The sequence below is a fragment of the Scylla paramamosain genome, chromosome 35 (genome assembly GCF_035594125.1).
Source record: "Scylla paramamosain isolate STU-SP2022 chromosome 35, ASM3559412v1, whole genome shotgun sequence".
In the NCBI taxonomy this organism is placed as follows: Eukaryota; Metazoa; Arthropoda; class Malacostraca; order Decapoda; family Portunidae; genus Scylla; species Scylla paramamosain.
This window is the reverse complement of record NC_087185.1, coordinates 14,779,423-14,802,197: the sequence shown is the minus strand read 5'-3', so window position 1 is coordinate 14,802,197 and position 22,775 is coordinate 14,779,423. Positions and strand designations below refer to the sequence as shown.

The 22,775-nt window shown below is 37.7% G+C and overlaps 3 non-coding genes across 3 annotated transcripts; 2 read left to right on the top strand and 1 right to left on the bottom strand.

Moving 5' to 3' along the window:
* Positions 1-16,622: 16,622 nt before the first annotated feature.
* Positions 16,623-16,695, bottom strand: Trnaf-gaa (transfer RNA phenylalanine (anticodon GAA)). The gene has a single exon. It is a non-coding gene; the product is annotated as a tRNA-Phe (tRNA).
* Positions 16,696-17,896: 1,201 nt separating this feature from the next.
* Trnaf-gaa (transfer RNA phenylalanine (anticodon GAA)) lies at positions 17,897-17,969 on the top strand. The gene has a single exon. It is a non-coding gene; the product is annotated as a tRNA-Phe (tRNA).
* Positions 17,970-18,642: 673 nt separating this feature from the next.
* Positions 18,643-18,715, top strand: Trnaf-gaa (transfer RNA phenylalanine (anticodon GAA)). The gene has a single exon. It is a non-coding gene; the product is annotated as a tRNA-Phe (tRNA).
* The last annotated feature ends 4,060 nt before the right edge of the window (positions 18,716-22,775 follow it).

The window sequence follows — 22,775 nt, the reverse complement described above, 5'->3', positions numbered from 1 at the left end:
TCATTATTTTTTTTTTACTTTTTAATTAATTAACTAATTAATTTTTTTTGCCATTTTCTGGCTTTTTTACTTTTACGGTACTTTATGCTGCTTCATTAACTGATATTTTTTTTATTAATTATTTTTACATTTTTTTGTAATTTTCTGTCTTTTTTTACTTTTTCTTTCTTATTATTATATTTCTAGCTTTTATACTTTTTTTTTGTTTATCGTACTTTTTTTTATCATAATTTTCTGCTTTTTTTTACTCTTCGTGATTTTCATTACTTTAATCTTTTGTATTTTTTTATGTTTTTGTCACTATTTTCCTTACCTTTTCTCTTTATATTTTTTTTTATTTGTATAATTATTTTCTGCCTATTTTTACTTTTTGTGATATTCATTATTTTAATCTTTGTAACTGTTTTGTCTTTTGTTACTATTCTGCTTATCTTTTCTCTTTTTTGTAATTATTTAATATTTCTTACTTTTCTCATTATTTTTTGTAATTATTTTGTCTTTATTTTTTGTCATTATTTTCTGGATTGACAATTTTTTGGTCATTATTTTCTTCCTTTCTTACTTTATGACAATTTTCTTCCTTTTTTTACTTTTATTTGTCATTATTTTATTTTTTATTATTTTCTGCATTTTTTCTTCATAGTAATTTTCTTCTGGATTTTTACTTTTAGTAATTATTTTCAGTCTTTTTTTTACATTTTCATCATTATTTTCTGGATTTTCACTTTTCTCGTTATTTTTCCCTTTCTTTGTCATTATCTTCTTGTTTTTAGTTTTTATCATTATTTTCTGTTTTTTTTTTTACTTTTTATCATTATTTTGTTGTTTTACTTGATATAATTATTTTTTCTGGGTTTTCACATTTTCTCATTTTTTTTACTTATATTTTGTCATTATTTTTTTTGGCTTATTTTACATTTTTCCCAATATTTTCATTTTTTGTCATCATTTTCCGTTTTTTTTACATTTTTTTCTGATTATTTTCTTTTTTTACTTTTGTAATTTGCTGGCTTTTTTACTTTTAATTATTTTTTTTCCTTTTGTCATTATTTTCTGGCTTATTTACTTTTCCATTATTTCTGTTTTTTTTTTTCCTTTTAATCATTATTTTATTCTGTATGTCATTATTTACTGCCTTTTTTGTCATTATTTTCTGGCCTTTTTGCTTTTTTGTCACTGTTTTCTGACTTTTTAACTTTTTTTTACTTTGTTCTTTAATTCTTTACTTTTTTTTTCTCACTGTTTTCAGGGCTTTTACCTTTCTTATTTTCTGGGTTTATTTATTTTTCACCATTATTTTTTCTTTTCATTATTTTTGTTATTTCTAGATATTTTTTACTTATATTCCTTTTTGTCATTATTTTCATTTTTTTTTTACTCTTCCGTATTATTATTTTTTATCACCATTTTTTTGCCTCTTATTTTTCCTTGTTTGCCAAAATTTTCTACCTTTTTTTAAATTTTTTGTCACTATTTCTATCATTTTTAGACTTCTCTTTTTGTCATTTTTTCTTTTTTGTCTATTTTTTTTAGTTGCCATTTTTTTTACTTTTGCCATTATTATATTTTTTTTTGCTTTTTTTTTTTTGTCATTATTTTCTCGCTTCCTCTCACAATCTTGTTCCTCGGAGGAGAGTCACTTGATTACCCCATTAAAAAGATGTTATTTTTTTTATCATTTTCCTGTTATTTCTTCCTTTTTTTGTCATTGTTTTCCGTTTTCCACTCGCAGTCTTTTTTCTCATTGGACTAATTATCAATTCACAGACTACTTACGTTACGGTACAGTTTTATTATTATTATTATTTTTTTTTTTTATTATTTTTCATTACTTCTTGTTTCCTTAGTGGAGAATCACTTGTTTCCTCGTTATTTTTTTCTAATTTTCCTTTGTTTTTATTTCTGTCATTGTTCTGTTGTTTCCTCTCACTATTAATAGCCATATTTCACCAGATTTCCTCTCACTATCAATGGATGTTTTCTTTCTTGTCTTTTTTTTTTTTTACTTTTTCCCATTATGTATTTTTTTTTACTTTTTTTACTCATTTTTTGTTGTAATTATTTTCTGTTTTCACTTTTTTGTAATTTTGTACTTATGTTTTGTCATTTTTTTGGTTTATTTTACTCTTTTGTCATTATTTTCATTTTTTTCATTATTTTATTTCTTTTTTACTTTTTTTTACTTTTTTACGTCATTATATTCTTCATTTGTCATTATTTTTGGCTATTTTATTTTCATTAATTAATTTTTTTTTTTACCTTTTTTCATTATTTTCTGGGTTTTTTTTTCTCTTTTTTTCATTATTTTCTGGCTTTACTTTTTGTCACTATTTTCTGTTTTTTTTTTTTTTTTTGTTATTATTTTCTGACTTTTTACTTTTTTGTCATTATTTTCTGGCTGTTTTACTTTCTTGCCTTTATTTCTTTCTATTTTTTTTCTCAATATTTTCTGGCTTTTTACTTTTGTCATTTCCTGGGTTTCTTTAGTTTTTGTAATTTTTTTTTATCCTCAGGATTTTTTACTTATATTCCTTTTTGTCATTATTTTGTTTTATTTACTTTTTAGATATTATTTTCTATATTTTTGTCACTATTTTTTTCTTTTTTTCTTTTTTTGCCAGAATTTTCTGACTATTTTTTTGTCACTATTTCCATCTCCTTATATTTTTCTCATTTTTTTTATTTTTATCACTATTTTTTTACATTTTTGTATTTTTTTTTTACTTTTGTCATTTTATTGTTTTTTTTAATCTTTTTTCTTTTTGTCATTATTTTTTTACTTTCTCTCGCAATCTTGTTCCTCGGTGGAGAGTCACTTGTTTACCTCGTGAAAAGATATTATATTTGTAATTTTCCTGTTTTTCTTCCTTTTTCTCTCATTGTTTTGCGTTTTCCACTCGCAGTCTTCTTTCTCAGTGGACTAATATTCAATTCACAGACTTCTTACGTTACGGTACAGTTTTATTATTATTTTTTCTAATATTATTATGTTTCATTACTTCTTGTTTCCTTAGTGGAGAGTCACTTGTTTCCTCGTTAAGATTTTTTTTTTATTTTTACTTGTTTTTATTTCTGTCATTGTTCTGTTGTTTCCTGTCACTATTAGAAGCCATAATTCACCAGATTTCCTCTCACTATCAGTGGCTGTTTCACCAATACTGGATAGAATTTTTCTTTTCTTTCTGTTTTTGTCGTTGTGTTTTTGTTTTCACAATCTTGATCCACGGCAAGTTAACACAAATCGTGGCATTCTAAAATAACTTGTATCAAGATTTCTTTGGTAGATCTTTATCTCTATTTTTTCGTCATTTTCTGATTTACTCTCGAAATATTTAGGCTTCCTATTTAATGGAGGTAATTTAATTACTTTTTTTTTCTATTAATTTCTGGTTTCATCGGCGAATTGACAGTCACTTAATACACTTCATAGCTTATGAGAGCAATGATTTTTTTCTTATCTTTTTTTTTTGTTTCTTTTGTCATTATTTTTCATTTACTGTCACGAATATTCTTGTTCCTCACGGGAGAATCACACAATTATTTCTTCATTAACAGACAGATAGAATCTTTTTTTTTTTTTCTTTTGCAACTTTTAAGCGTTTCATTTTTTATCATTAATTTTTGGATTTCACTCACAACCTTGTTTCTCAGTGGAATCACTTAGTGTTCTTGCTTCTTAATTAATGGATGAAAGACTTTTCTTTTTGCTCTATTTTCGGGTTTCGATTTACAAACTTGTTCCTCACTAAAGATCCAGTGCTTAGGCTTCTTAATCCTTAGTTACAAAGCTTACTTTCTTTCTTTTTATACTTTTTTTTTCATAATTTTCTCGGTTGCACTGACGAGGTTGGTCCACAGTGCGAGTGACTCAGTGTTTAGCGGCTCGCGACCCATGATCGAGGCTCCGCGCACCAGTCCGCCCTTCCCTCTGTTTTTGGGAACGCAGTCGAGCCTTAAGGGCAGCCACCTCTCGGGCCCATCTCACTCGCGCGGGGCCTGCGGGTGGCGGCTGCGATTCCAGTAGCCTCAAATCCAGATCAGGTTTATAATCAGTTGGTGGGCTGTTATGACTGTCGATCTTACAGCGGACGGATTTCAGATTTATTTTCTTGTAGCGCTTGTTCTTCTCTGGTGACATTTGATTGTTTCTTTTCAGCTGGCGGACATAACGGTAATGGCTACACGGGAACGTCTTCTTCCTCAAATCCAGTTCCTTCTTTACTTTCATTCTCGCCGTCATCTTCTTCACCGGTGTTGGTGGGGAGGTCCTCCACCACCTCCACTTGCTGCTTACATTGCCCATCGCGGTGTTCTTGTGGCGGCAAGTCATTACCTTCTTTTTCAAATCCTGATCCTTCCCTATGTTCTTCCTCGTCATCATTTTCTCCACCGGTGTTGTTGTCTGCACATTGCCAAGCGACACACTCTCTCTCTTCTTTCTTAAAAGCATTGCTTTCCGTATCTTCTCTCTCCTTGTCCTGTTCTTCACGATGACTTTGGTTAAAGACAAAAGTTTGGTTATAGAGGGAAGGTTAACTTTCTCAGTAACGTCTTGTTTCTCAGCTTCCTTCTCAAAATCTTGTCTCTCTTTAATTTCCCTATCTGCATTGTCTTTGTCAGGAGAGGTACTTTTCACATCTTCAACAACCACTTCCTTCTTTCCAGTGTCATGCGCATCATAGTCTTCCGAAATACTAGTCTTCTTTCCTTCAAGAGTATTAGCTTCACAGCCTTCATGATATTCATCGTCTCTCTCCTGAACTAGCGGTATTTCACTAATTTTTCCTGGTTTCTTTTCCTTCTCTGTAGTTTTTTCTTTCTCATTATCTTCTTTCTCTTCCTCATCTGTGTTCTCTGTTTTTGTAGGGACGCTTTCCACATCTTCAGTGTCTCCTTCGGTCTTTTCAGACTCATTTTTATCATGTTCTTCCCAAACTGCGGTCTTCTCTTCAGCTGGATTCTTTTCCACACTTTCTGCGTTTTCATGGTGTTTTTCGTGAACTAGCTGTACTTGACTCATTGTTTCTGATTCTTGCTTCACCTCTGTATGATTTTGTCTCTCTGTATTTTCTTTGTCTTTCTTATGAGTCGCCTTTCCATCAGCATGATTCTTTGTCTCGCACGGAATGTCTTTCTTGTGTATTTCCTTAACTTGAGCGATCTGTTTTTCATTGTTTGTTTCTTTAGGCTTCGTAGACGCCTGCTTATCGCGACGGACGGTACGAGGTGCGCTGCGCTGCTGTTCGCGTGCAGCAGGAGCGTCTTTGTAGAATGACCGCATGTTCTTGGTTTGCATGGGGATTACTGGCGACAAGTTTACAATTTCGGGAGTTATGATGTTAACGGGCTTACTTTTCTTCTTAAAAGTGTTCAACAAGGAAGTCGTGTAGTCCATCTTTACTACCTTTTCTTCATCCCCGCGTTTAGCACACTCGTACTTAACGTTCTCTTGTAGCGGCTTATTTTTCTGTTCCTCAGGGGCATCGGTCTCCTCGCCGCCTGAAGCTGCTCGGTCCTTCTGAATAATTTTGAAGCTGGTTTCCGTGACATAAAGAACGAACTTTTCCGAATTTCGGTTCTCCATCTCGTGAAGGAAGGTTGCCAGGCGGCCGAAGAGGACAACCTTCTTTCCGCGCCGCTGTTTGATGGAGACCTTGACGGCCGTCTTGCCTGGCGTCCAGTACTCCCGGAACACCATGCCGTCCATGTACATCACAGTCTCCAGAGACGTGTACTTCTGGAGACTGGGTTCCTCTTTATGCGGTTTGAAAAAGAACTTGGCTACCTTAGTGAAGCGAGGACCTCGTGGCCAGCAACAGCAGAAGAAAGATTTCGCGTTTGGATCTCCCACGGATACTTTGACTGTGCGTGGGGGGCCGCGGAGAATGTCGCCATTCTCCACGACACATTCCCCACGCATGAATGTGCTGAAGGAGCGTGCACCATCCATCCTGTCTCCTGTCATCTGACTGACTGAATGGTCTCACTAGGGTACACTAGTATTTAGGATGTTTGAGGTGCTTGGAAAGTGCTTGACGCTGGAGAGCTTGGAGTTGTGACAAAAAACACACGGTGTTGCCGCCTTGCAGAGCACCGTCTTTAGTGTTCACAGGCAGGGAAACACCTGCACCACGGTTAGCGGGTTGGGGCTCAGGAGGTGGTCCCTCGCTAGCAACTGTGATCGGCGGCGACCAATAGGAAACTTGCGCTGCATTGCATCAACCAATCACAGACCATGTTTTATTATTATTATTATTATTATTATTATTATTATTATTATTATTATTACTATTACTTTTATTTTATTATATTATTTTTATAATTTTCCTGTTTTTCTTTTCTTTTTTGTCATTGTTTTCCGTTTTTCACTCGCAGTCTTCTTTCTCAGTGGACTAATACTCATTTCACAGACTTCTAAGGTTACGGTACAGTTTTATTTATTAATTTATTTTATTTTTTTATCTTTTTACTATTACTCTTCATTACTTCTTGTTTCCTCGGTGGAGAGTCACTCAGTTATTTGTCTCCTCGTTAATATATCACCCAGCTACATAAGCCACAAGCATTACACACTTCCTCACCTCGCCGTGCATTCAATTCGTCCCCCTCCCGCTGTAACGCCATCAAGTGCACATTTACCTCCTCCCCTCGCCTCGCAATGCGCCCTGCCTTCAGTTTCCCAGTGAGCCAACGATAACCATCCTCCCAGTCCTGCCTTGCACACATTTCATCATATACGACTGTGATACGTGCATGTGTTATCTATTCTATTCTCCCTGGTCCTACTATACAAGTCTTTTATATACGGTATAACAGGTGTTTCATGACTTCTAAATGGAACGCATGAATCCAGTATGAACGAGTATTTTATCCCGTCCAGATCTAACCAAGCGTGTTTTTCACCTTAGGAAACAGATTGGAGTTAACACTTGCATATTTCAATTACAAAATCACTCTATTACTCTGATTATTATTTTTTTTTTATTTCTTTAACTATTTTATTTTATTCATATATTTATTTTTCAATATGGAAAATACTGACAGCAGACATGAGAGCTTTGGGGAAAAATCCTACTGGGTACTGAACCGTGCAGTTAAAATTCATCCCTTAGAATCAAAAGTTGGGGATTATTGAAAATTAAGTTGATAAAAGCGTTAATTAGAATCATATCATAGTCTTAACAGTTGTACAATAAATCCTAAGTATCCTGGAACACCCTCGGCCTTCCCCATGCTGGAAAACACCAACAAAACGCATCAGAACTTTAGGGGAACACCATAAAAGAAACATTCTAGAACATTTCACATACTTTCCTCACCCTAAAATTCCTTCATTGCATCAAAACTTTAGGGAAAACTCATAACAGAAACACTCAAAGGGACATTCATAAACATTCAGATATTTTCATCATTCTAAAATTTCTTCAGTGCATCAAAACTTTAGGAAAAAATCGTAAGGGGAAATTTAAAAAGGGACATTCTAAAACATTCATAAAGTTTCGACACTACAGTTCCTTCAACTTTCACCTAGATCAAGGAAAATAGAAGCAGTTAGTGTCAGAAACTTAGGATAAAAATCATCGTAATTTTTTTGTCTCCATCTAAGTATGTTCACGTAAGAATTGAATGTTTCTGCTTGTCCTTTACTCTGAGGAACAAAATAATAGGCAGGAGAGCAAAGGAAGAATAAAAGTAAATAATTGAGTCATTTATTTTTTCCCCCATGCTGTTGGAGGGGACGGAAGAATAGAGCAAAGTTTGATGTATGTAAGTTTATTTCCATTACTTTTCTTGTTATCGGGAGGAGGAAAGTTAAAGGGACTCGTTAACGTCTTTTCGTTGTGCTTTCTGCAAGGTCGCCAGCAACACACGATCAGCTCACTCTGTCTCGTCTATATCAAGTCTGTTTCTCATTACTGTCCAATCAGTATTTAGTTTAGAATGCATATTGGACACGAGCACATTTTGGAAATCTTATATAACACAAAGCAATGAACTGAGGCACAAGCAGAGTCTAAATTTGCAAACATGGTCACCTCACTCTGCCTCGTCTGTATCAAGCCTCTTTGGCATTACCGCCCACTCGATAGTTAGTCTAGAAAGCATAATGGACACGAGCACATTTTGGAAATCTCATAAAACACAAAGTAATGAATTCAACAACACAAGCGGTCTCTAAATTCTCAAACATTAGCACAACAAACAGAACAACACTCTCCTTTGAAAACAGAAACTCTCTCATTTGAAAACAGAAACTCTCTCATTTGAAAACAGAAACCGTAAAAACTAACATAAAAATACATATATTTTTAAAAGGTATTCATCAGAAAACAAAAAAAAATACAAACATAAACGAAACATCTTAAATCTCACACATTAACACAACACATTCCAATAAAAGAAAAAAAATCACACTTTCGCACACTAACAACTAAGATTCAATGACTATTTACTTTTTAATCGGTTCCTGAAGATCAACCAGACCTTCAGCTTTCTGAACACCACAACAAACCAAACGTTCCCCTTTACTCTTTCACTGCGAAACATTATTTTCCCGTAAGTCTTTAGAATTTTTCAGATGCTTATTTTTGGACTAGAATATATTAAATAGTTCTGCAGCTTAGAAAATACAAAACTAATCTTTTATTCTCTATTACCTGTACATGTAAGTTCTACTTCTATATCTCCATGAATACCAAAATATGACAATAACAACAGATTGAGGTGGTATTTTCAACTTTTTTTATTCATCTATTTATTTTATTTATTCATTCATCTATTCATTTATTTTCGTCGATAAACAGAGGAACATTGCAGGTATGGAGGGAGTGAGCGAGCGAGAGGAAGTCCGTGAAGGTCAGAGGCGGGCGGGCCAGAGGCAATGAAGAGTGACAAGCCGCCTCAAGGACCCTTACCGTTTGGGCTTCAATTTTGCAGGCAATCAGCGACTCCATAGTGCATTGGAGGCCCATGTATACTTTATGTGTTGTGGAATTGAGGAATCGTAGGCGGCACGGTTTCTCTGCGTCTCTCTCCCTATCTGTCTGTCTGTCTGTCTGTCTGTCTGTGTCTGTCTCTTTCTGTCTCTGTCTCTTCAGTGTGTTGTATTATGGATCTCTCTCTCTCTCTCTCTCTCTCTCTCTCTCTCTCTCTCTCTCTCTCTCTCTCTCTCTCTCTATCTGCCTGATTTTCTCTTTATCCAAAGGTCACATATCGCAAAATAACAGGCGAAGTATATCACGGCTCCCAGAAAACAAGAGAGAGAGCAAGATGTAATCAGTGAATCAGAGCGAGATAAAGGAAACATTATCTCCGCCTGGCCCTCGAGTCCCCGCTGTGTTGCACGACGAGTGGCTGAACAATGCATGGTGATGACGAGAGAGAGAGAGAGAGAGAGAGAGAGAGAGAGAGAGAGAGAGAGAGAGAGAGAGAGAGAGAGAGAGAGAGAGAGAGAGAGAGAGAGAGAGAGAATTATACCAACTGAAACCATGAAAGACAAATTGACGTTTTGAAATTAGAAAAAAATAATGAAATGAATCTCAAATCAGCAAAAGGAGTTATGTCAGAAAGAGAGAGAGAGAGAGAGAGAGAGAGAGAGAGAGAGAGAGAGAGAGAGAGAGAGAGAGAGAGAGAGAGAGAGAGAGAGAGAGAGAGAGAGAGCCACCCATTTCACAACCCATGAAATATAAAACAGACGGACAAAACAGGCGTACAGACACACAGACAAACAGAGGCAAACACACACACACACACACACACACACACACACACACACACACACACACACACACACACAAGCATACCGTGAGAAAGATACACAGACGGGCACGTGGGAACAAGTAACACAGAGGGAGAGGAACAGACAAAAAAAAAAAAAAATAACAGACAGACGGAAAAAAGACAAAGAAATGCAATCATTCAAACAAAAAACAAAGACGAAACGAAAGACAGACACAGATAAACAGACAGATAGACAAAAAAGACAAGATAGAGAAGACAAAATAGAAAGAAAAAAATAGATAGGAAAGGAAAAGTCCGGGAAGACAAAACAGGTAGAGAAAGAGAAAAAGACAAACTGAAATAGACAGGAAGAGAAAAATCAAGGATGACAAAAGACGAAGATAAAAAAAAAAATCACAAACAAGGAGATAGACAGATACAAGACAGGAAGGGAAAAAAACAGAGAAAAAGAAAGGGAAAAGCAGACAGATAGACTAGAAAGACAAAACAAAGAGAAAGAAAAAATACAGAGAGATAGACTGGAGGAAAAAAAGACAAGGAACACAAAAGCAGACAAAAGGAAAACACAGACAGACAAACAGAAAGATAGACAGCAGGAGAAAAGACAGGGGAGACAGACATGAAATCCTGTGGCATATACATTACAAACTTTTCCTTACTCCCTAACCGAACTTTGGTGCTAAAAAAGAATCTTGGCAGTGTGTTTGCGAAGTATTTACAAGTATGAAAGTATGTTTCTCTCACACGCTGGGGAAAGCTCGCGGCAAACAAGCAAGCAAGCAAGGGCCGGCACCACTAACAAGCTTCCTCCTCCTCGCGCCCACCGCTGACTTTACACGTGAAATATTAGGAACACAATATTCAACTCTGGCATCCCTCGCGGTTCAGAATCCCACTCCTAGATGGCGCTGGTGACACTCGTGCTTCTTTGGTGACATTTGTAGTTTCCTTACGTTTCTCGGTGTGATACTAGTGTTCTGAATTGGTGTGTTTTTTTTTTTTTTTAACGCTTTTTTTAGTTTATTTATATGTCTATTTTCTTTTACCTTCACGCGATGGTGTTAACAAATAAGACAGTTTGTATATACTTGAAATCATAGTGTAGTTATGTTTTTTTTTTCCTTCACGCGATGATGTTACAAATAAGACAGTTTGTACATACTTGAAATCATAGTGTAGTTAGGTTTTTTTTCCGTCTTTTTTTTTTTAACTTTGATTTATTTGTATATTCATTTTCCTTCATCTTCACGCGATGGTGTTACAAATGGAATCTTTTGCTCCTTTTTGTTTTTCTTTTTTATCTTCTGTTTTTTTTTTTTTTTTATTTGCAGAGTTCTCTTTAATTTTCACGCTATGATACTTCAAATCAGACAGAATCAGTAACTTTTTTTTTATTCCTGTTTCTTTGATTTATTTAGATTCTTTCTTATTTCCCACAATGAAATTCCAAATGATATTGCAAGTCTTTCTATTTTCTTTTCTTTCTTTAACTTGAATCTCATTTGGTTAACTTGTAACTTCTTTACATTTCACACTACAAAATCTTAATTGAGACTAACACTTCTTTTTTATCGTTCGTACTTTTCTTCTTCTTTTTTTTTATGATAATGCGCGTTTCCATATTTTCAATCTGAAGTTGTTTTTGGCTTACTTGCAACTTCTTCACATTTCACACTTTTAATATCTTAACTGAAACAAACATTCCTTTTTATCCTTCGTCCTTTTCTTCTTCTTCTTCTTCCAGCTCTGCAAACTTCACGTCAGGATCCACTCGACGCGACATAAAGAATGAAAACCCAACATTTATAAATCTTTTTGACCGCCACCGGGAAAGATGTTATTACCTTTTGCACTACTGGCGAAATTTCAGGTATGTTCGCCTTCCCTACCCCCACTCCCTCTCTCCCTCTCTCTCTCTCTCTCTCTCTCTCCTCGCCTGACCGCCTTAATATTTTCCGAGGCAGAGAGAGCTTCGGCCATCGAGCTCAAAGTGAACTCAGACATTTCTTGGAACATTTCCCGTCTCATCGCCGACCGTAGGAAATGGCTGGCTGTCCTTTTCCTACTTCAATCACCTTACTCCTCCTCCTGCTCTTATTCGCTCACTCCTCCACATCCTCCTCCTCCTCCACCCCTCACCATCCTCCTTGTCCTTCTCTTCCACTTCTTCTCCTGCGCTTGGCTTTAATCTCAACGAGGCCCTGAGATCGCACGCACACCATGGGAACCTGAACAAGTTTGAGCCACGGCGATCCTGATGTTATCGAGCCGTGAGAGAGAGAGAGAGAGAGAGAGAGAGAGAGAGAGAGAGAGAGAGAGAGAGAGAGAGAGAGAGAGAGAGAGAGAGAGAGAGAGAGAGAGAGAGAGAGAGAGTAGATGAGTCATAGCACTACAACCTCCAACTTTACTTTGACGAATCAACCAAAAGTATTCAATGTCCCGGAAGATCGGAAGAAGAGGGAGGAGGAGGAGGAGGAGGAGGAGGAGGAGGAGGAGGAGGAGGAGGAGGAGGAGGAGGAGGAGGAGGAGCAGATGCCACGCTCGAAAGCACGTGTCTCCTCTGCTCTCCTTCCCTCTCCTCTTACCACCTTCTCTCCGTTCCTTTTCTCTTCACCTTCCTCGTCCTCTTCTTCTTACTTTTCCTATTTCTCTTTATCTTCCTTGTTCTCTTCTTCCTTCCCTTCCCCTGTCTCTTCACCTTCCTTCTCTTCTTCCTCTTTCATTCCCTTGATCTCATTCTTGTCTTCCACCTCGTTCTCGTCCTTCTCTTCCACCTCCCTGTTCTCGCTCTCCTCCTCCTCCTCCTCGTTCTCTCTCTCTCTCTCTCTCTCTCTCTCTCTCTCTCTCTCTCTCTCTCTCTCTCTCTCTCTCTCTCTCTCTCTCTCTCTCTCTCTCTCTTCCCCCTCCTCGCTCTCGTCCTTTTCGTTTTCCATCCCCCTCACTTATAACTTTCGAAAATGATCTTCCCATTAAGTCATTGTTTCCAAAGAAAGACAAAAATATTAATTCCTCTTCGTCCTCTTTCTATTTCTCCTCCTCCTCCTCCTCCTCCTCCTCCTCCTCCTCCTCCTGCTCCTCTTCCTTCTCCTCTTCCTTCACCGCCTCCCACGCTCTCAGTGCCGCGCGTGTTCCAGCTCAGATCCTTCTACTCAGCACGTTTCTGACGAAGTTTCGCGGTTCAGAGCCCAATTGAAACCGGGCACCACCACACCCAGGGCCGCGACACACTCAGGACTCTACACCTGGGACGCGCGGGAGGAGGAGGAGGAGGAGGAGGAGGAAGAGAAGGTAAAGGAAGACTCTCCAGCAGTAGTATTAACGTGCTGGTCTTGTTTTAAGTTACGCTAATTGAGAGAGAGAGAGAGAGAGAGAGAGAGAGAGAGAGAGAGAGAGAGAGAGAGAGAGAGAGAGAGAGAGAGAGAGAGGCAAACAGAGAAACAAGCAGACAGACAAAAGAAAATACAGTGAGAAAGACAGAAACACAAACACAAACACAAACACAAACACACAAACATACACACACACATACAAGAGACCAATATAGATATCCAAACATCCAAACATCACCTCCTCTTCCTAATATTGCCCCTCCTAGCAGTGTTTTCCTTAGGCCGCGAGTACTTATCGTAGGTCAGCGGTGCCATTATCAAGACGAACAGATGGTATGTTTACGCCACCACTCCTTAAGAGCCTCACGCCCAGCCCAGCGGAATATACGGTGTAATGGGGGGAAGAGAGGTGATTTTCAGCCATTTTGTGTAAGCAGGGAAGGTTGTGAGAGGGGGAAAGTTACCTGCCATTGTGACTTTCCGTGGTTTTCCGCATCGGTAGTGTAAGGCAGAGATGTGATTGGTGTGTGTGTGTGTGTGTGTGTGTGTGTGTGTGTGTGTGTGTGTGTGTGTGTGTGTGTGTGTGTGTGTGTGTGTGTGTGTGTGTGTGTGTGTTGTAGTATTTTGTAATGTTTAGTTGTTTGTGGTTATGTGTTACTTGCAATGCCCTAGTGTTTTTTTTTTATTTTTTTATTCCATATATTGTATTTGGTGTAATCTTATGAAGGATATGTTGATTGCTCTCTTGTAGTTTCATAACGTTCAGCAATATTTTTATACAGACTTGATATATTATTCCCTCAACCTTTCATGCTCTCTTCCTCTTATTTCCCTCTAGTTTGTATGCAATGGACACGTTTTAATTCCCTTCCATATATGTATCCCTTTTCCAAAACGCACAACATGAAAAAGAGTCCGCGGGGATGAAAAATACAGCTGCAGTCCACTTCTATAAACTAATTGAGTCACGAGAATGAAAAGCCTCGAACTTCACATGAGACTCACCGAGCGGCGCCATACATGTGACTGGCTTGCTTGTGGGAGGGAGGCCGCGGCAGGTGGCGCTCGCAGGTATAAGCAGCTACGGCGAGGCAATGCTTACAAGAATTAGATAGCGACATAACTGTGATGTACGGGAGCGCTAAATATCATATATCAGTATAATAAACACAACTTAACGCCAGGCACGCGCAGACATTAAAACGAGAAAGTAATGGTATGTATATAAAGAGGAAGGTGGAAGTCAACAAGGTACAGAGCGACTGCCAGAATAAATGTGGCTTCTTTCCTACGTTTTCTCTGTTATATAGTTTAATCATTTTATCGCGGGTTCTGTCTGTATGTAAAATGTTTGAATTCTTTCCTATATTTTTCTTTTACATAATGATTTTAGCGAGAGGGTTTGCTACATATAAAATGCTTGGATTAATGTTTCTTTCCTATATTTTTTTTATGTTATATGATCATTTGAGCGCGGGACCTATCTATATGCGAGATGTTTTAACTAATATGGTTTCTTTCCTAAATCTTTCCTTTGTATAATCACTTCATCGCGCCATCTATATCTAAATGAAATGCTTAGATTAATTTTGTTCCTTTCCTACATATTTTTTTTCTCGTTATATAATAATTTAAGCGCAGAATCTATCTATATTTATAAAGGTACATTACATCAGCCATTCAGTCACATTTTTTTTTTCCTTTTTAATAATTCTATGGACACTGGTGGTTACGGTCTGTTCTATAAGATACATATCCCCGCCACACTCATTCCTTTGTTCTTGGATTGAGCTGCTGCTTTGACAGGTATAGTGAACAAAGGCGTTATCATTCTGTTCTCCTTAAAATGTTAGTGACATTTTAATAAGTAACCGTAAGGAATTTTATTAAGAAAAAGATTAAACTACATACAATAAAAATTCTCCTCTATTTTGAGTTCTATATTTCAAAATTAAGATCTAAATTTACACAAGACATTTTATTAAGCTGAGAAGTGATACCAGTCAAAGTATTCACTTCAGGAGCTACCCATGCGTAGACTAACTGACCTTTTGTAGACTCCTTCATTTTCTACTCAGGTTTGTATTCATTCGACATGCTATTTTGTTCACACTCATAAATAAAAACAAGACAAAGAACTGCCATGAATATTTGAGCACATAATGGCGACACGTTGTGACTCTTCGATCCTCATCCCTCAGGCAGTGTTTACCCGGCACAGTACTCACAAGGCATGCACCTGACACACACCTGCCCCTGCACAGTACCCACGAGGCACACACCTGACACATCTGCCACGGCACAGTACTCAAGTAGCACACCTGACACACACACATGCACCTTCCCCGTCACAGTGCTCACGAGGCACACACCTGACACACCTGACCACACACACGTAACACACCTGACCATCTTACATAAAAAATAATAAAATAAATAAAGAAATAACAATACACACAACACTTCCAGAAACAACTTAATCACAGACCTCAATATTACAAAAGAAATTAATAACTAAGTGGCATTGATTGAATAAAATAAACACGTAAGATTTAAATACTGTGAGATCTATACAGCACGCAGCCTTATTATCAGCAGGGTGCGTGGCAATATCATTAGGTCACGTGCACGCCTTGCATCACCTCACAAAGTACTGCCATTTGAATCAACATGGATCACTCGCCCGCACTGAATGGTCCACAGAACACTGGCTGGCACGTGTGTGTGTGTGTGTGTGTGTGTGTGTGTGTGTGTGTGGGAGGGGGGGTGTATGTAAGCTGCTGCCGTAATAGTGGTGGTGGTGATAGTATTAGTATTAAGTAGTAGTAGTAGTAGTAGTAGTAGTAATCGTGATGACAGTACTACTACGGCTGCTACTACTACTACTACTACTACTACTACTACTACTACTACTACTCGTACTACTGACTCCTCCTGGCCGCCCTTTAGTGTCTCGCAGTAAGGCAAGTTTTGTTTGCGTTTGTTTGACTTTCATGGAGTTAAACTATTAATAAGAATATAGTTCAGTTGTATTATTCAAGATCTCCACTTCTCAACGCATTACACGGCAGGAAATGCGTCTGATGCTTACCTTCCTGATGGCTGTATAAAAGTGTATGGCGCTGCCACACACACACACACACACACACACACACACAGCTATCAGGGCGCCAGGTTGTGAGGGGCGGTGTGGAAGTGACAAGGCGGCGAGGCAAACACATCACCAAAGAACTGAGTCGTTGGTTCTATTACAGCAAGGAATTAGGGAACTGAAAATCGTCTAAACCGTCTGTGCGTCTGTTGGGTTCTTAAGTTTGTTTGGGATGTGTGAATGAAAATTTGTTTATCTCCTTTTCAATCTGAATTTCTAGAGTTTACAACCATTCGTGCAAGCTCTAATGTGATCCCTGCTCTAAAGACCCTGATTTTCGTCGTTGCTGAAATCTTTTAACCATCTAAATACTCCCATCACATCACGCGCCCACGCCTTCCAGTGAATGCCGCTCAGTAATGTGCTTTAACTTGTTCTGGCAAGGTAAAGTAAAAGTACATTGCCCAGACCCGGGATTGAACCGGGGACCTTTAGATCTTCAGTCTAACGCTCTCCCAACTGAGCTATCTAGGCTTAATCATAACTGTACACACACACACACACACACACACAACCCGGCAACTTACAAATACCTAAATTAAGAAATGTCAGCATTAAACAATAACAAAAATAAAAAGAATCTTCTTCCCAGCTCAATCCCTATTCGGAGTCGCCGCTTCTAATGATCCTTTACCAAGTGTTTCTATCTTGAGACACTTTCATCTAATCCTTTGTCCCTCATGTCCTCGTTGACACAGTCTTTCCACCTGATCCTTGGTCTTCCTCTTCTTCGCGCTCCTCTCACTTCCATTTCCATGACTTCTCTTGTAACTTGCTGCTCTCTATTTCTTCTTACCAGATAACCAAACCATCTTGGCCCAAAACTTTCTTAGACACTTCACAAAGGTAAAAGGAGAATACGATCGATCAATAGTTTATGATTGCTGCATGACGTATAACTTTACAGGTGATTCATTGCTGTTTATTTCCGGTTCATGTTCTATATTTAATAACCAGAATAATATTGCATTATGAAATAAGAAAAAAAGTAGATTCCGTTAGTAATGAAACAGTAATTAATTCATATTTAATGTTACGATCAAGCTTTGAATTCTCTGGTGCTTTCTCCTTTTTACTATTGTTAATTTCTATAGCAAATATATCTTAAATCTGGGGTTTATAATTCACTCATGCTATTCATACATGTAATATATATCATATCTATGCTTTATTTTTTTATTTATAATTATTATTATTTTTTTTTTTTTGTAAAGTGCAATCTATTCTGTTCCTTTTTGCTGACAATGTGAAATTTTCCACAAAGGTAAGGTAAGGTAAGGTAAGGTAAGGTCTCTCTCTCTCTCTCTCTCTCTCTCTCTCTCTCTCTCTCTCTCTCTCTCTCTCTCTCTCTCTCTCTCTCTGTGTGTGTGTGTGTGTGTGTGTGTGTGTGTGTGTGTGTGTGTGTGTGTGTGTGTGTGTGTGTCGTTTCTGATGAAGGAAGTCGTCAGATCTTGAAACATTAAGTGCAGAAAACATGAGACTTTCCCCGAGGTCCTCTTAAAAGATACAAATATAAGGACTACATCAGGACTACATGATTATGGCAGTTACTACATAAGACATACATGTCTATAGCTGCCTGTCATCGTTATCCATATCTAATCTCCTAAACTCTCTTCTGACTTGATGTAGAGCTTCTTAGTGCTTGTCTGTGTATTTTTATAAGGAATATTAAGCCTAGATAGCTCAGTTGGGAGAGCGTTAGACTGAAGATCTAAAGGTCCCCGGTTCGATCCCGGGTCTGGGCAATTCAATTTTAACTTACATTGCCAGGATAAGTTAAATTATTAAGCTGCATTCACTGAAAGGCGTGGGTGCGTGTGAATGTGATGGGTGTTTAGAATACATGATTCAAGGTTTTCAACAAAGGCGACGTGAATCAGACTCTTTTGGGATGGAAACATAAAACTTGTACTAACGGTTGTAAACTCGAGAAATTCAGGCTTAAAACAATATGCAAAAACTTCTTAACATTTTTGGCTAAGGATGAACGAAAGAGTCTTGGTTAGAGCACAACGGATGCACACGCTGTACACTTTCAAGAGCAGGATGGATAAATAAATTAATGGACGAGATGGAAGATTGTAAGTTTTAAGTGTTCAGGAGGTGTCTGGTGTTGGGCAGCTGGTCCCTTGTACATACTTTGCTGATTTTCGTGTGTGTGTGTGTGTGTGTGTGCGTGTTGGTCAGCCAGCACAGCACTGCACGAGGAGCACAGATGTCACAGTAGCCAATCTTTGGGCTGGACTAAAACACTCACGCCAAGCACCGGGACAGCGAGACCACAGCCTCTCAGGTTACATCTCGCACCTACTTGCTGGTAAACAAGGCCTACACAGTACACATGGAGAGGCTTGTCCATTTGGTCCATTTGCCTCGCCACGTCAATTTACTCTGTATGTATTGACAACAAGTGCATAAGCCTAGATAGCTCAGTTGGGAGAGCGTTAGACTGAAGATCTAAAGGTCCCCGGTTCGATCCCGGGTCTGGGCATTGTACTTTTAACTAACCTTGCTAGGATGGGTATAAACACCTCACGCTGCGTCCCTCAGGCTGGGTGGTGATGTGGCTCTTTTGTACACGCGCTCAAAAATTAGTATCGTTACACATTCAGCACGACACAAACTGGTAAATTTACGAAGGACGGAGTATCTGATAACAGGCTACTCGAGTTGGTATCCCTGCGTGTGGTAAGTACAGCTGCACCTGAATGAATCAAGTGAGCGGCACTCGCAAATGAAGCAATAAGATTTGAGTTGCCACAGTAACGCTTCATGAAACACTTAATCGAACACGCGTACCAACACTGCCGAGACCACCGAGTTGTTTCACTGTGAAACTCGCTGGACTTCACGGTAACGATACTCTTTTGAATGAGTGTACATCGCTCACCTACATGCTGCTGGCGGACAAGAGCCACTCACTGAGAGCTCCTTCATCTGCCTTGCCGCGTGTGTGTGTGTGTGTGTGCACTATGAAATACTAATGTCATCCTTTGTTTTATAACGTTTCTTGACATTACTGCATTGATCTATAGCCAACACGAAGCTGCTATAGAAGCAACGCAACACAAACACAGGCCTCACATCCACGAAAGGTCAAGTGAATGAAATATTTAATGCCTTCCTATAATTCGTAAGATAGTGTTTGGAATTATTCCTTTTACCAGTCCTCATTATCTGCGGCACCGCGTGATGAATAAATTAAGTTATCGTAAAATGTACTGTATTAATGTCTGGCTATATTATTATTGTGTTGCTATTATCATATTATTAGTGTGTGTTGTGTGGATCAGTGAGGCGGAGATCAGCGCTTTGTGGGATGCGGCAAGGCATGAGATATGTATAAAGTACCCGAGTGTTGCATGTGGTGTGGTGTTCCGTCATCAAACAGCTCACGGTGAGTGGAGATGTTGGAACAAATGGAACAAGTGTAGAAAGTAACCAGTTCCGAAAAGTGTATGTAAATCTGAAAAAAAATAAATAAATAAAATAAAGCAAGTAAAGTAAAGCTGTAATTCTTAAAATGTGGTATTCTGAAAAGTTTGTAATTTTTTAAAGAAATGTAAACTTGAAAATATGTTTATCTTTATTTATTTATTTTTTCTCTCCACGCCTAATCGTTTTATAAAATTTAAAGTTTCGTAAAGAAAAAAAAGTTTCGTATGTGTGTGTGTGTGTGTGTGTGAATGTATTTGCATGCGCTTATCTATATTTCCGTCTGTCCTTCACCAACCTCCCACAGGATCCGCGCTTTAAATAAGGAATAATAAGCTGGGAGAGGGGAGACAGGAGATCAAGGGCCAATAAGAAATAATTATTCATTCCTTAGAGGAGGGGAGGAAAAACACACACCACTGACACACGAGGGAAATGTAGACGGCAGGAGAAATAATGAAACTAATGAGAAAAGCAAATCCAAAGGAAATTAGGTTAACAAAGCATTATGGAACCAGGTCAAGAGGAGACAGTGGTGGCGGTTTTGTGTTACTGTGTCCGTGCAAGTATAGAAGCCTATGCAATATATGAGGAAGGAAAGGGGTGAGAGAGAGAGAGAGAGAGGGAGAGAGAGAGAGAGAGAGAGAGAGAGAGAGAGAGAGAGAGAGAGAGAGAGAGAGAGAGAGAGAGAGAGAGAGAGAGAGAGAGAGAGAGAGAGAGAGAGAGAGAGAGAGAGAGAGAGAGAGAATTATACCAACTGAAACCATGAAAGACAAATTGACGTTTTGAAATTAGAAAAAAAATAATGAAATGAATCTCAAATCAGCAAAAGGAGTAATGTCAGAGAGAGAGAGAGAGAGAGAGAGAGAGAGAGAGAGAGAGAGAGAGAGAGAGAGAGAGAGAGAGAGAGAGAGAGAGAGAAGACAGAGAGAGAGAGAAAGAGATTCAGATAAAATTCATGAGGCAATATTTCGGGAATTCAATTGTGTGAGACAGACAGACAGACAGACAGACAGACAGACAGACAGACAAATGTTCCTCTTTCTTCTCGAGAGCCGCAAAAAGACAGTAGGTGCAATGGGAACAGGAGGAGACCGATTGCATAGGTAACCAGGTGAGTGTCTGCGCAGGTGAGGCCGCAATATGTTTAGAGGTGAGACCCATCGCAGGTGAACCCGAACGAAAGAAGAAGAAGAAGAAGAAGAAGAAGAAGAAGAAGAAGAAGAAGAAGAAGAAGAAGAAGAAGAGAAAGGGTTGGGGATGGGCGGTACGGGGAAACCTAAGACAAAAGAAGAGAAATTGGGGTTGTATTGGTTTCCTGTCTTCGTTTCAATTATTGTGTTCATTTATTTGTACTCTTACATATATTCGGTGTGTCGTTTATGTATCATGTTACGTATGTTTACTTATTTTTTATTTATTTATTTATTTATTTATTTTTATTATTTTTTTTTACCCCCAACGAAGGAAAACAAAGTTGGAAATCTAGAATAAATGAAGGGAAACTAAGGTTGTATTGGCTTGCTGTCTTTGCTTCAATCATTCTGTTTATTTATTTGTAAGTTTATTTATCTGTCATCATGTGTGTTTATTTTTTTCTCTGACAACGGAAAAAATGGGGAATACTAGAACAAACAAACAAACAAACAAACAAACAAAAAAGAAAGAGAGACGTTGTTTTCGCTTGCTGTATTCATTTAATCTATTCATTTATTTGTACACTTATGTATCTTCTGTGTATTATTTGTATATCAAATGTAAGTAGTTTCTTTTCTTGAACGAAGGAAAAATAGGAAAAACTAGGACAAAGAAGAGATATTACCGTTGCACTGTCTTGCTATCTTTATTTCAATTAATCTATTGCTTCATTTGTACTCATGTATATCTCTGGAATATTATTTGCTTATGTGTGTTTAGTAAAGGAAATGGAAAACGAAGAAAGAAGAGACACAGAGGTTCTTTTGTCCTGTATTTATTGTCCTGCTGTCATTAATCAATCTTTTAATTTATCTATTTTTTACATATTCGTCTCTTATTGTTGCGTTTTTCTTTTTTTTTTCGTTTTGTTTTCAAGGGAAGGAATAAATGAAAATAAGACTAAAGAAGAGAAATTGAGGTCACATTGGTTTGCTGTCTATTTTAATTTAGCTATTCATTTATCTTTATTCTTATTTTGCATTATTTGTGTACTATTGATATATTTATTATTTTCAAAGGAAGGAAAAAAAATAAGAACTGAAAACGTATTGATCTAAGGCTTTTAATTTCATGAACTTACTGATTTATTTGTATATTTATTGGTTCCTTTCTTATCCTTCGGCTCTTATGACTCAATTATTCAAAGTGTAAGCAGTTTCTCAGTGTTTCCTTTTTCTTTCTTCCTCTCTTTGTCTTATTCATGCTTAAACTTTTCTTGCACAACAGCTCACTTTTTCTTTGATTTTGTTTTCTTCTTATTTTATTTTTTTTATTCATTTATTTTTCCATTCGTCTATTCCATTGATTCGTTTATTCCCTTGCGAGCGTGTGATGGTCTCTGGGTCACGCTCTTGTTACGCTTTTCCTTGAACTTTTTAAATCTTATCAGATATTCTCTATTCCTTCAGTTTATCTTCACTTATTTTTCTTTTTGTCTCTCTTTTAAATGTGTATTTTCTTTTCCAAACTAGTATGTTATTCTTCGTTTCATTTGTTATCATATTTTCCTTGTCTTTCAAACCTAAACTCTCCTTCACCTTCTTAGTTATTGTCTATTATCTGTCATTTCCTCAGTTATCATCCCTTTATTGTCTTTCTCCACATTCTACACTCTCCTTCGTCTTGTCAGTTATTGGTTTTTATCCTTTACTTCCCACTTATCATTTCTTCCTTGTCTTCCTCTCAATCTTACACTATCTATTGGTCATTCTCTTTTATTTCCTCATTTATCCTCTCCTCGTCGTCTTCCCTCCTACTCCTCCTCCTCTTCCTCTTCACCTGTTCCATTTCTCTCCCATTCCTCTGCTCTTCTGTCCTCCCTTTATTACGTTCTTCCGGTTCATTCCCTCTCTCTCCTCTCCCTCCCCTCCCTCGTGACCCCCTTTCCTCCCTGGTTCATTTACCTTGATCCACCATTG